Consider the following 15,298-nt stretch of genomic DNA (forward strand, 5'->3'; position numbering starts at 1 on the left):
GCATAAATTCAGGGAGGGTATATAAGGCAATGTAATGTTTTCTCAGAAACTGGTAAATGAAAAGCTGAATGTCAGTAGAATGAGTGAGAGACATAGATTGGTTTTCAAGAAAACAGTGAAGCGGGTAGAGTGGGTTGAGGTAGAGTAAGGTACTGGCCCAAAGAAGTTGTCTGTATGTGTACAGTGCATGTGTTGAAGATCATGTCTGGTGTTAATGATCAAAATTCTGAAGGTTGTGAGGATGAGTGAGTAAGGAGAGTTATATGATGTATAATTTTCTCCAGAAAACATGGTTATGCCCCTGCCGGGACTCTGCCTAATTCTTATTCTATAATCTGTATCTCCCTCCTTTGAGCAGTTTTTTTATTTCTGGCTCTACCCTATTTAGATAATTGCTATTGAACTATATAATCTGTATGAATGTATCATGCTTATGTCACTATAATTAATTGTGTAGTATTACGTTTTCATTTCTTTTTCACATTGTGCAATTTTACTACGTATGTGTGCTGTGAAATTATCTTTGTTTACTTTCTGTAAAACCTATCAGTGTAATGGAAAATTGTCATTATTTTTTTTTCTTGGAACTTTTCCCCTTGGGTTTCCTCTGAAAGTGGGCCTGTGCTCAGTTGGACCAACCCAGTTAACAAATGTGAAATAAATAAAATAAATAAATAATAAATAAATAATGACTGAGATTCTGAAGGATGTGGATAAGAAAGGTATATGAGGTATAATGACTGAGAGCCTGAAGGGTGTGAGTATGAGTGAGTAAGGAAGGTATATAAGGTATAATGACCGAGAGTTTGAAGGGTGTGAGTATGAGTGAGTAAGGAAGGTATATAAGGTATAATGACTGAGAGCCTGAAGGGTGTGAGTATGAGTGAGTAAGGAAGGTATATAAGGTATAATGACTGAGAGTTTGAAGGGTGTGAGTATGAGTGAGTAAGGAAGGTATATAAGGTATAATGACTGAGAGTTTGAAGGGTGTGAGTATGAGTGAGTAAGGAAGGTATATGAGGTAAAGATTGAGTAGTAAGATGAGTACCTGTACACTAGTAAAGGGAACACTTTGATCCTGTGAAAAACGAGTCTATTCACATTCCTTAGCAGACTTCTTTTTTGTTTTTAAGCTGTGGCTCTTGCTGGTAAAGGTACAAATTTATGCGAACATAAATGTGAAGGTGTAATTCACTTTATATTATTACAGAATGACTGAATATGGCACTGCCTCTCATACTACATTCCAGTGTCTGTGTTCTCCTTACAAATGTCTGCTAACTGCTTATTGTGTTCGAATGTATGTGCACACATATATTACTTTGCGATTTTCCTTTTCTTAATGAAAAGCAAATAAAAGAAAATAAAAGAAAAACAAAAGCAATAAAATCACTGGTAGATTCAAAATATGTGTTCATAAATTAAAAATGTCGATGCCTGTAACCTTTCTCACAGTCTTTTCTGTAGTTCATGTGGTTTGAATTTCTTTTATAGTAATACACTATCTAGAAGTAAAAACTAATGAGTCAGACAGTGTGTAGTCTTGTATTTCATCTCATTGTTCATATGAATTCTAAATGCATCATGGTATCAGATGTAATAGCAACTACACTGACTAGTCTTTTGTCTGAGAAATGGTTTAAATACAGCCACAAGAAAACCTATCTCTCCAAGACAATTTGACCATGAGCTAAAAATTGTGGATTCATCCAGAAATTGTGTTTAATGCTGTCTCTGAATAGTATAATTGGGGATTCCTGAAAAGATATCCTGCTAATTTTTTTTAATGTCAGATGGAAAGAAGACCTGACAGTTTATAATGCATGAGAGTCTCAACAGCAGCAAACAGAGACAGTACTGCAGTGATGAGAAAGACATTTGAAGAGACTGCATGCCAAAGAAAATTCTACCTTGAATCCATTATTGGTTAATCATGACTCAGAGACTGCATGCCAAAGAAAATTCTACCATGAATCCATTATTGGTTAATCATGACTCAGAGTCTATTGAAAATTTTCTGCTATTGAACTAAATAAATAAGCCATTGACTGTGAATTTGTTTAAGTTACATAACTAATTGCTTTAAGAGAGAATTGCATAATATACCAAAAAGAATCACATTATTAAGAAATATCAAATGTAATGTTTAAATACTGATGAGCATGTTTAAAGCGAGAGAAATCAGTTAATCAAAAATTAAAGGAAGCATGTGATATGTACAAAGCTGCCTGCAAAAAAAAAAGTAAAATGGAGTAAAAAGACAATCATGTGAACTATGGAAAACATGAGCTACAGGACAAATTTGTTCGCAAGTTTAAGATTTGCTACACCCACTAAACTATGTAAACATTTGCTAAAATTCAGTCAAAAATTGCATGTGGTAGAACAAAGTTATGAAAAATAATTTGATTATTTTCATAGACTATGTTTAGATTGTAATAATAATTAATAATGTCCAAAAAGGGATACAGCAAATAATGCAAGTAAATGTTAGTCAGAAATCTGGGCAGAAAACTTCACAATTAATAGCAAAAATGCAATGTTTAAACTGGAACCTGAAAATTCCCTGCAATGTCTCCTCAACTATTTAAATCATTTTATATGTAAATTGCTTACTTATTTATGCCATCATGTTAAAGCATTAAGTCAGAAAGTGATCAGATATTAAGATGAAAAGAAAACAATACAAGAATCAGTTTGTAAGATGATACAGCAGAGGACCTTTCAAGATTTCACAGTTTGCCCTAACAGAGGCTTGAAATGGTGAAATTAATTCACAGTAAAAGTATAGAGTAATATTATGAATCTGTTTAAAATGGCAGATTACTGATTTTTTTTAAGCTGTGCAGAAATTTAATTATTCAGATTGTTGCCAGGAGTTTGCCACATTCATCCAGATTCTACAATAAAGTCAGCACAGCATACTCCGATGAAAGCTTCAAAAGTTTTGAGGAGCCTATGAGTGCTGTAAAGAAAAAACATGAACCTATTCAATGGGTCATCTGTATGGTTAGCATTGTGATATCAGATTGAATTCTATAGTTCCAGAAGATTGTAATAAAACTAAAAAGAGGGCATATACTATCAATTTCATAAAGTTCATAAGAAGTCGTGACTAGTAACAGAAGGAAAATATTTTCTTGTGGTTTTGGTAACTAGGTGATTTAACAAATTAAGCTTGATCAAAAATTTCCCAAATTGTGTTTGTTCATGTTTGGGGAGATACAAATTCATTAAACTTCCATTTTGTATTTTGATGCCACCTGAAGTGATTCAAAAACTGTTGCAAAGACAGCTTAGAAATGAAATAGTTTTATCATTTTAGCCAAGGATATACTAGTATAGAATCAGATCAAATAAAAACAAAATGCAAGATAACTTGAATTAATAAAGATGATGAAATAGAATAGTCTCAGAGGAAACAAAATTAAATGTAAAAGTGAAATAACAGAACTGAGGTGCATATATGATGACAGAAAACCTGCAGATCTCACAACAGGCAATAAAACGTTAGAATATTTTGGCAAATGCCCCCCAACGCCCCCCGCAGGATAGACATGATTCCTTATTAAGATGCACAGTTTTTTATTCTTATTCCAATTAGTAATGAAAAAATACTCTAATGATGTGTGGAACAGTACTTGAATACTACATTAAAATATGAAGAGCAGTTAGTGATAGGAACACTCGCACTGGTGTATTTAGAAGTCAGTAATTTAATTAAGTGTAGGTAGATATCAGACAGAATCATACTGGTGCAATGATTCTGCAACAAGATCAATCAATTTCTTTTGAATATTGAGTTTTATGTAGCAGTCATAAAAGTCACAATCATACAGAAAAAGAGTTGCCTGCCATAGTATAAGTTTATGAATTGTGCATGATTTTATTTATTGGGAAATGTATTGGTGGAACCAAGTTGTAATGTACAAAGCACTGCTAAGGCCAAACATAGTGCTGAAGTTATCACTGAAGTATAACCTGTGCAATATAAGTCAAGGAAAAGGATGCATTTTGGATATCTGCAGAATCAGTCATGATTACTACTTCCAATATTTTCATGGTGATGAACTAGAAGATAATTGATAATTCCAGATTTGTTGTCACTAAAGAGAATCAATGAGGTTCACCAGTGTATTCAAAGTTATTTTACGATGCAGAGAATTCACAAAATGCCTGTGTGAGACTGGTCTAGACAAAAAAAATCTGACATGAGGAAAAATATTTTAATACTTTTCAAAGAAAGAAAACAAAAGCACACAAGGCTTTGTGTTAAAGCTGACATTTTAATCATTTTAATCAGTTAATAAAATAAATCTTGGCAAGTATACACAAGTCAAACTTTTGTAAGCATTAGAAGACCATCTGGTGATGTTCTCCAAAACTTGTACAGATTGTCCCTGTAGTGAGAAATCTAAAAGAATGTGAGAATAAATGCATGTTGAAATCCTGGACCTTGAAAAGCCTTAATAACCATGATTTTAATCTGGCTGGATGTTATTACCTGTTCAGCTAGCTGAGGTATTGAGCAGAACTGCTGCAGCAAGGTGAAGCAAGTTTTCTAGCCAATAAACTGGTCAAATTACATAATCACTAGACCTCTCTAAATGAATGTTTTGCCCCTGACTGAGTTGACCTGCCTTTGGTTTCTTGATCCATACAGTGACCTGATCCTTGAAAACTGTGATGTCTTCCCAAAAGCTGTAGTGTTAGCTTCCTGACTCTAAAAGCTCCTGTATACAGCCATGTAAATAACATTGTCCAAATGGCAAATGTATGGAAATCAGCAGCTATCAATCAAACTCCTAATATTAAGATATCAAAACAATCTTTGCTTCTTGGTGCCCTGTGGTCTTTAACAATCCTGCCACCTGACCAATGTGAAGAGAAATTCAGTAAATCAATATTAGGTCACCCATGATAGAACTGACAAGTGTAACCACAGGGTTCTGGCTGCTTCCCTCAATAAGCTCCTGAGTGAAAGGTGCCACATTATGAGGTTTACTGATCACTTCCTGTCTTTCAGGAAGTAGGCTAAATTAATAGCTATTGAAAGAATCATCTGCCATGGAACTGGCCTTCCTGGTTTTGGGATCCTGTTAACTGGCTTCTATCTGTAATGTTAGCCTTGAATAATCAGCCATAGTCCTTCTAGTATCAAGGTAGGGACTTGACAAGCATATGGCACCAATTCTGAAATACTGGAAAACTACAAATGGGATAAGCCATCAGCAGTGGTGTTATGTTTGCCAGGAATATATCTATCTGAAAACAACAGGTTAATCGGTAGACTTAATCAAACTAGTACTTCAAAATCGATTGTATCCATGAGAATGGGAAGATCTCTTCAGTAAAGCTGCCACAACACTGAGAAAAAAATACCAAACTGCTTCTAAAGTGATCTTTCCACAATAGGGTGCCAACCCAGATGGGGAAAATTTCTAGGAAAGTTATGTCTCTCTTCCTCGGTTCTTGCCAAGAGGATGACCATAAAGCCAAGATCCACTGTCCTTAAAAATATGCCCCAGTTACAATAACATTGGCTGCATCTGTATACATATAGAGGGCAGCAGAATTGACATTAAAAATTGCCAAGAAAGCCTTCCATAAGCAAAGGTGAATTTTCTCTCTGGAGTTTACCAAAAACTTCCTCAATCAGTGACTTCAGTTGACCACACTTTCCTTTGATAGTTTGAAAGCCGGAATAACTTTATAAATGTTATTGCCAAAAAAATGTGAGTTTCTTGGCCAACTTCTGTAATTAGGAAATTAAATTTGACATTCCTTCAGCAGCCCCCTTCCCCCTACTCAATTATCAAAAATTAGTGCACTGCAGTGGTGATGGACAGGTTGACAGACGAGATCAGACAGGAGTCCCCGTGGACTATGATGTTTGCAGATCACATTGTGTTATGTAGTGAGAGTAGGGAACAGGTTGAGGAGACCCTGAAGAGGTGGAGATATGCTCTAGAGAGGAGAGGAATGAAGGTCAGCAAAACTAAGACAGAATATATGTGTGTGAATGAGAGAGGATAGAGAAATGGTGAGGACGCAGGGAGTAGAGTTGGTGAAGGTGGATGAGTTTAAATACTTGGGATCAACAGTTCAGAGTAATGGTGAGTGTGGAAGAGAGGTGAAGAAGAGAGTACAGGCAGGATGGAGTGGGTGGAGAAGAGTGTTGGGAGTGATTTGTGACAGACGAGTACCAGTAAGAGTAAAAGGGAAGGTTTACAAGAGGCTAGTGAGACCAGCTATGTTGTATGGGTTGGAGACAGTGGCATTGACAAAAAGGCAGGAGTCAGAGCTGGATGTGGCAGAGTTAAAGATGTTAAGATTTGCAGTGAGTTATGATGAGGGTAGACAGGATTAGGAATAAACATATTAGAGGATCAGCTCAGGTTGGATGGTTTGTAGACAAAGCCAGAGAGGCAAGATTATGTTGGTTTGGACATGTGCTGAGGAGGGATGCTGGGTATATTGGGAAAATGATGCTAAGGATGGAGCTGCCAGGTAAGAGGAAAAGAGGAAGGCCTAAGATAAGGTTTATGGATGTGGTGAGAGAGGACATACAGGTGGTTGGTGTGACAGAGCAAGATGTCGAGGACAGGAAGAAATGGAAACAGATGATCCACTGTGATGACCCCTAATGGGAACAGCCAAAAGAAAAAAAAAGTGCACTACTTTCTGATTCAGAAATTTAATCTGCCCATACCAATGGAGAGCTGTACTGAAAACTCCAAATGTGGCACATGTAGGAGAGCAACCGATCGGCATACATCTATTGAAATAATACTTTCCTTGGAAGTTGAAGCCTAGCAGAAGTGAATTTTGTTCTCTAATTAGTATTCAGTGAAAGGTTGATTACATGTCTTTGATCAACCATGGGTAAGAGAATTTCCTGACCAGCTAGGAGGCTTCATCTAATGAAGCATAATGAAACTGAGATAAATCTTTGTTTATGAAATCATTATTTGATAACCCCACCAGTAATGAAAGATGATAAATCAGGTGGAATTCTCCTGATTTTTTTTAGTACCAGCCTGATGTAAGAAATTCTGAAGGCCACTTTTATCTGTAACTAAACAGACGTGCCAATCTGTTTTCTGTTAGTTGTTATCAGTGAGATTCTGCATGATGTCCTACCTCACTGTCATTGGCTGAGCTTCCTGTGGACAATGGAAAAACCCTTTGAAAATTCTTGGATCAAAAATGATGCTAAACACTTATTAGGTTAGTGTCAGAGTTCTTGTTTAATTGCTTCAGCTATATGTCTTATGTTATTATTTGCATTAGTGTGTGTGTGTGTGTGTGTGTGTGTGTGTGTGTGTGTGTGTGTGTGTGTGTGTGTGTGTGTGTGTGTGTGTATGTGTATGTGTGTGTATATCTGTGTGTCAGACTAAGCAGTTATGATTCTTTATCGTTAAAATGGAAATGTATACAATATGAACATGATCTGTTGGACTACAAAATGGAAAGGGTATTTTTTGTTCCCATGTCAGTGACAATAGAATCCATGTTGACCTATCAGTCCTTATAATGTTGATGAGCTGATCAAGTACACGGCCAGACATGGAAATCCAATGGCCCTTCTGCCTTTTGACCAAGACAGTTTAAGAGGATTGAAGCAAGGTCAGAAAATTTAGTTGGTTACATAAATGAAAGAAGTTTTTTTTTTTTTTGTTTGCCTCTTCTCAACTGAAAAAAAAAAAAAACTTCCCATGAAAAGAAGCTAATCAACAGAAATGGTTGTTAAACCAGAACAGACCAGACAACATGGGTGGCAGTTAAGTAGGCCAATGACTGTTACACAAACTCATAGCTTCAGGTCAGGTAAAAAAGTAGCACTATCTGATTCTGGTATTGAGAGGATCAGCTGTATTGAAGGTAACATTGCAAAGAATTGGTATCAGTATTCCTTCCAATTTTGTCTTTTTTTTAAATTACGTGCACAAACGTTTGACACACTAAATTAGACTACATATCATAGAGCAAGATTGGAGTAAACTCTTACTGATCTCTAGATATTTACAAGAATGTTAAACATGAGTTATTTATTAAAAAGTTTGCACTAAGATAATTTAAGAAGGAATGGTTCTTTTTACCTCTCCTTAACGCCAACAATTTTAGGCTTTGAAAAGGCTTCTGAAAAGGATGTCCAGACATTTCTTGATAGGTGTGCATTAACTTTTGATAAGAAATATGTGCTTTTTAATCTATCACACAAACAATAACTGCACATCATGATGGTATATAAAGGCAGGGACGTATGTGTTACAGACTGGACTATTTTCCTGGACTAGAATATTTGTAAAAAAACTGTTTTGTTTTATCAAAAATCAAAAGTGCATTGTGTTAAGGGGAGCAACATTACTGATAGTCACTGCTTCAATTATTGCACAATAATAGATTGTTACTAAGTTTCTATGATTTTTTTTATCATTTTGGTTGTTATTGTTGTTGTGTCTTTTGGCTTTTCCTGGTTAGGGGTCGCCACAGCAGAACTCCGGTCCGCTAATGATTGGCAGTAGATTTTTACATGCCGAGTTGCCAGCCTTGACGCACAACCTTTAACGAAGGCATACCCATTCACACATGTCTCCCCACAGAAGACGGTCTAACTGAGAATCGAACAGGACAACATCTTGCTGTGAGGCGACAATGCTACCGCAGCACCACCACCGCAGTTTTTATCATTTTGGTACATCATTTAAATCAACATATTTCAGAACCCCAAAGATATAAAAGTCTGTTAGGGAAACCTCCACTTAGCCAGTACGTGTCAGGGAAAAGTTTCAAACCTGAACCTATAGCCATTTACTGACAAAATATTAAACAGGGTGGAACGGCTTATCAGGTTTTGTATTAGAAACTCATGGCATCTACTGACTTTACTGGAAGTTATCGAGTATGAAGACAGTACTTGGTTAATTACATTAAATATCAAAAAACTTTACATGGTCATAGGCCCAGATGTAGATCTTCATATTATCAGCTGAATGTAAAAAAAAAAAAAAACATAAAATTTGCTAATGTAGGGTTGCATAAAATGTTTTGTGATCTATCTGACTAGGTTCTTAATAAAAACTAGTTTTATTTTTAGTAATTATTTTTATTTAAAAGTTAGTGGTATAGAAATTGGACATCAATGGCCTTAACTTTTGCTATCTGGGTCCTAACCCAATGTGAAGAAGTTGTAGGTTACATATCCATCTTTTGCCAATGCATTACCTAATATGGTAGTGAGGTAGATGACTTACTAGCAAATTACAGTGTTGAGAGATTTTACTGCCCATCAAAATAGTTCCACTTCATTTTTGGAATATACAGGTATTTGGCCCAAACAGATAACTAACTTTCTGGATATAACCCATAAAGACTCCATCAAAAGTGGGTACTTTGACCAAATGTATTTATCCTAAACTAACTTTTAGTAATTCCTACATACATTTTAGAACAAGAATTAGCCTTCCTAAAAACATCTCCCATGAAATGGTTTACTGTTCATCTTTTACAGACAAGTTACTCAATGAATTTAAAGAAAACAAAAGTGTTTTTTCTACCCCATTATTAATGCACATATTTTAGTGGTGGGCAATTCCATGTCTTAACAATAATGGACCCATAACAGCTTTGCCCTGGACTTATCAGTAGATACTGGAAGTGTAAGGGAATAAATTTGCAACTGCTTGAAAGCATTACCAGGTCAGAGTAGATCCTGCTCTGCAAATCATAAAGGAAAATATTGTCAGCCTGTAATGATTGTTGAGAGAATGGCAATATTGGTTTAACAAACAATGACACCAAGAAATAAAAGAGTATTTTCCCTTGTGGTTACTGCCAACACTGGAAATTCATGGTCTTTATGCATGTATAGGGAATTGGGTGTAGTTAAGCAATTCAATTGCATGTCTACTTACAAGTTGTTTACTTATACCAGTGTATTATATGCAAAGCATGTTTGTAGGTGAAACTCCTAGAAAACTATACAAAAGGTGTATGAACACATTTATTCCATCAAAAACAAGAATAAAGGCAATACCCTTTATGGGCATTCAACCACCTGTCAAAATGAAGCTTTGTTTTAGGTGATATCAGCTGTTAGCATGGGAACTTTACTTTGTGAAATTTAGAAATTCTGCTATGTACACAGCACCAAGGAAGATTACCAAGGCTGCTTTTTAGAAGATCCAGAAAATTCATTAGCAGTTAGTGTTTACAGGACTGGGAAAGCAATGTGTTGGACTCTACGTTAGAAACTGCTGTCTGGAAACTTTTTATGCATTTCAACAAGAGCAGAAGACAAATGCTCCACCAGGCTAAGCCCTGCATTATTTTGATTTTCAGTCCAGTGCAGCACTACTGAAAGTTTTTTTTTCTTTTCCTGGGGCAGTATGGAAGGAGAAAAAAATAAAAAAACGACAAAGCAAATTAAATCACATGACAAGGACTCTTTTCCTGACAGATTATCACATGATGTCCACTTTCAGTAAAAGGTATAACTCAGTTAATCCAGTATCCTATTTATTCTTAAAAACAAAATGAAAGAAACCTATGTCACCAAAAGTCACAAAACCCCACAAATGGGGTGACAATGTAGTGTGCAAGTTACTATACGTCTCAATGAGAAACCAGGATAAAACTCACACAAAAATGTTATTATAAAAAGCAATAGAGTAAGTGTTTCCATCTCATTTAATCAGGACTTCACTAGAAATTAAAAAATGTTAATGTTGTGTTTTAATGTCTATCAGTTAAATAACCTTATCAATAGGGGCCATATAATAAAGTTTTTTTTTTTGTTTAATTATCAAGGTGTAATCATTTTTTGTTTACAAGAAATTCATCTTACATTTCAAAAATCAGAAGGATTTATTTAATCTTAAAACTTTTTCAAACATTTTGATAAATTCAAATGTTAGTCTAGATGAGCTGCAATTTCATTCATTATGATAAGCTAAAGATCTTAAATAAATTTTGGGATTTCAGTGCCAGCATTATTGTTGTTAATAGTCAGTTTGGAGAACACATTTTCATTATAGATTCTATTTATTCTAAATTAACATTTTGTTTCATATTGTGCATATTTATATGAAAGCCTTAAGTGTCTTGAAACTAAAAGAATTATTCCAGTAGGTATCTTCAATATTAATGATTCAACAAGCCACAACTCAGGCAAAGAAATTGAGGGAATTCCTTATACAGAACTCCTTAATTTGTTTATGGTGCTATTGAAGCACATATTTAAAGGCTCATACTAGATATAATCATAACTTCAAAATATCTTCAAGATTATATCATGATGTTTGCTCCTGAAAATGTATGTCACATGACCTATAAAATGGAAATACTTCCTAGAGATCTGACAGACTAATTTGCTGTCTTGCTCTCTGCTAATTTTTCTAGTTTAAACAAAAATATATTTTTATATTATTATTAAAGACGTTTGACACATATTATAAGGATTTTGAAATTGCAGTTAATAATTTTCACTTAATAATAATAATAATAATAATAATAATAATAATAATGGAATTCTTTTTCCTGCATCTGTCCTGTATTTAAATTTTTTTATTTATTAATGATTGGTGAATCAAGAGGCAGAAGACTAATAACGTGGCAGATCAGTTAGATACTTTAGAAAAGCTTTGGGAGACTAACACTTCAAATTATGTCAATGAAGGTTCAGCTAAGATTATTGTTTTTAATAAACTGTTGCATGAAGATAGTAACCGTTCTATCATATGTATTGCATAATTTCATATTCTGGTAATTTTACTAGCTTTGTCATTTTACCCTGGTAACAGTTTAGCGGCATGTTTTGGACACTGTTTTTGATTTTTTTTTCAGGCAAGATATCAAAGAATAATGCATGCATATTCTCCAGTACAGAAATATGCAAAAGAACTTGTACTGTCTTGATATCAGCAGGCATCTTTAGGGCACACATTATTTTCAACAATAATATTATTTGGGCAGATGTACACAAGGTACTCTTTTCAATTAATGAAATGAAAATCAAAATGAGTCACTGTCACATTAGCATTGAAATTGGGGTAGCAATTGTTTAGCAAACGTGATACATATTGTTTAATTACAAAGTAGTCATGCACTGACGTTGCATTGTCAGTAATCAGCTTGATAATCTAACCAGACTTTTATGTAATCCTGTTGTACTTTACATTCTATGTAAGAGCATTGTTTTTTAATATTTAAAAGCTGTGTTGTTTCAACTAATGGCATCTGGCATATATGCATTTTTTAATTCTTTATGTGATGCATTTTTTTCTGTTGAATGCAGAAAAATAATGAATGTTTTATTTTTCAAAACAGCAAAGAAAGAAGACACACCGACATGAATTTAAAAGAAATCAGCAGCATTCAGTAAGCAGTACTATAATATCATGACGCCACTGTATTACATGCTATTCTCACTTTCTCCAATCTATGATTATTATTATTATTCTTGCCCCTGTCATGCCAATGTCATTTGACTGCTTGAATTGATTGCATTTCATATGACTACATCTGGTCGGAGATTGAGTTATGTGACACCTTACACTTTGATATGGATACTGAACATCATTTGCATCATCACAAAGAAAATGCTATTCTTCCCAGCCTAATTGCATCATCACATATGCTTTCATAGTCTGGTGTATAAGGACATTTTTTCTGTAAAACTGCTTTATTTTATTTTTGTTTACCTCTGTGATCTTTTGCCATTATGGTGAAATATATGAAATGTAGGAAAATCACATAAATATACTATTTATGTGACTATATTTTAGAATGTTTTAACAACTTCATAAGGAATGCACATAGCTGCAGTGTTTCCAGTTTGTATTATTAATGTGGCATGAATGCCATAACAATAACAGTAGTCATCATTTCTAAATGCAACCTCTGCTATTTTGTGCTTGATATTTCTAACATACATATTTATTAAATGGTATCTTATTATCCATTAAACAGCAAGGATGTAGGCAGCAATAGCTGACTTGAGTGGTGGCATCTTACAAGTCAATACACTTTGAAGTGAACAGTCAGGAAGTGGTGCATTTCTTTCAGAATCCCCATTTCCTCAGTAGCATGTCTTTACAACAATCAGCATGCGTAGTACTGAATGATTTTTAACTGGTTTAAAGACATTTCAGTGACCTTCCATTGGAAGTTTAATATCTGCTGCTGTACATTCTGATACTTTGTAATGGCAGATTCTGAAATGCTATTGTACAATGAAAATATTTTTGCTGTATGTTCAACATATTGGGATTTGGTCCTGATACCCTTACCATTTACACATACAAAATGCAACATAAACAATGGGTACAGTAATATATTTCGGCTTGTTTCTGTCAGAAAGATATAGTGCAAGCCATTGTAAGCCACCAAGCACCCCCCCCCCCACACACACACACATACACAATTTTATTTTATGGCAGTTTACTGGGGTAGTATGCTAATCAAAACAGACATTTTGCAGATCAAGGGAGAATGAACTAATTAATAAACAAGGGAATAAAGTATAAAACAGAAGGCAGTAAGCTGTACATATCAAAAACAGAATAGAAACAACAAGATATGAGAAAAACAGAATAACAATAGATGCAGCCACAATTATGAAATAAAATTATATTATGCATGATTTTGTTTCAGATTTACATCAAGGTGGAAATGCTGTGGGGTAATGAGAATCAGAGCTGATGAGGGTATGGGAGGCAGAGTTAAGAGGTGTTGGGAGGGTGGCTTAATGGTTAAGGTGTTTGCTTTACAAACACAAGGTGCGGGGTTTGAGTCTCACAAGGAATAATTGGCTAGGCTTAAAATGGCTTGCAAGGGCAGTTAGCCTAGTACTAATCTATAGTAGTTTAGAGGGAGCAAGACTAGAGGTTGAATCTAAGTAGCTTGGAGGGAGTAAGGCTAGAGGATGAGTGTAAGTAGTGTAGAAGGAGTAAGGCTAGAGGATGAGTGCAAGTAGTGTAGAAGGAATACGGCTAGAGGATGAGTGCAAGTAGCGTAGAAGCAGTAAGGCTAGAAGTTGAGTGTTAGTAGTTTAGATGGAGTAAGGTTAGAAGATGAATGTAAGTAGTTTATAGGGATTAAGACTAGAGGTGGAGTGGTAGCAGTTTTAGTGGGAGTAATGCTAGAGGTTGATTGTAAATAGTGTAGTGGAAGTAGGGATTGAGGTTGAGTGTTAGTAGCTTAGAGGGAGTAAGGATAGAGGTTGATTGCAAATAGTTATGAGGGAATAATGCTAGAGTTTGAGTATAAGTAGTTTAGAGGGAGTAAGGCCAGAGCTTGAGTCTAAATAGTTTAGTGCGAGTAAGACCTGAGGTTGAGTGTAAGTAGTTTAGAGGGAGTAAGGCTATAGGTACAGTGTTAGTAGTTTACAGAGAATAAGGTTAGAGATTGAGTTTTAGTAGTTTAGAGGGAGTAAGGCTTGAGGTTGAGTGTTAGTAGTTTAGAGAGAGTAAAAATAGAGATTTATTGTAAACAGTTATGAAGAGTAAGGCTAGAGGTTGAGTTTAAATAGTTTGAGCCTGATTGTAAGTATTTTAGATAGACTAAGACTAGTGGTTGTGTATTAGTTGTTTAGAGGGTGTAAGGATAGATTGTGAGTGTAAGTGGTTTATACTGAGTAAAACTAGAGGTTGAGTGTTAGCAGTTTTAGTGGGAGTAAGGCTAGAGGTCGAGTGTTAGTACTTTAAATGCAGTAAGGAAAGAGGCTGAGTGTAAATAGTTTAGAGAGAGTAAAGGCAGAGGTTGAGTGTAAGTAGCTTACACAGAGTAAGGCTAGATGTTGAGTGTTAGTTTAAAGGGAGTAAGGCTAGAGGTTGAGTGTTAGTTTAAAGGCAGTAAGGCTAGAGGTTGAGTGTTATTAGTTTTAGTGAGGGTAAGGCTAGAGATTGATTGTAAATAGTTTAGTGGGAGTAAGGCTAGAGGTTGAGTGCAAATAGTTTAGTGAAAGTAGGGCTTGGGGTTGAGTGTTAGCAGTTTAGAAGGAGTAAGACTAGAGGCTGATTGTAAATACTTAAGACAGAGTAAGGCTAGAGGTTGAGTGTAAGTAGTTTAGAGGGAGTAAAGCTAGAGTTTAAGTTTAAACAGTTTGGTGGGAGTAAGACTAGAGGTTGAGTGTAAGTAGTTTAGAGGAAATAAGGCTAGAGGTTGAGTGTTAATCATTTAGAGAGAGGAAGGCTATACATTGCTAGTAGCTTAAAATGAGTAATGCTAGAGTTTGATTGTACATAGTTTACAGGGAGTAATGTCAGAGGTTTAGTTTAAGCAGGTTAGATGGAGT

Source organism: Protopterus annectens, chromosome 2.part1, assembly GCF_019279795.1.
Source record: "Protopterus annectens isolate FY-2018-M chromosome 2.part1, PAN1.0, whole genome shotgun sequence".
In the NCBI taxonomy this organism is placed as follows: Eukaryota; Metazoa; Chordata; order Ceratodontiformes; family Protopteridae; genus Protopterus; species Protopterus annectens.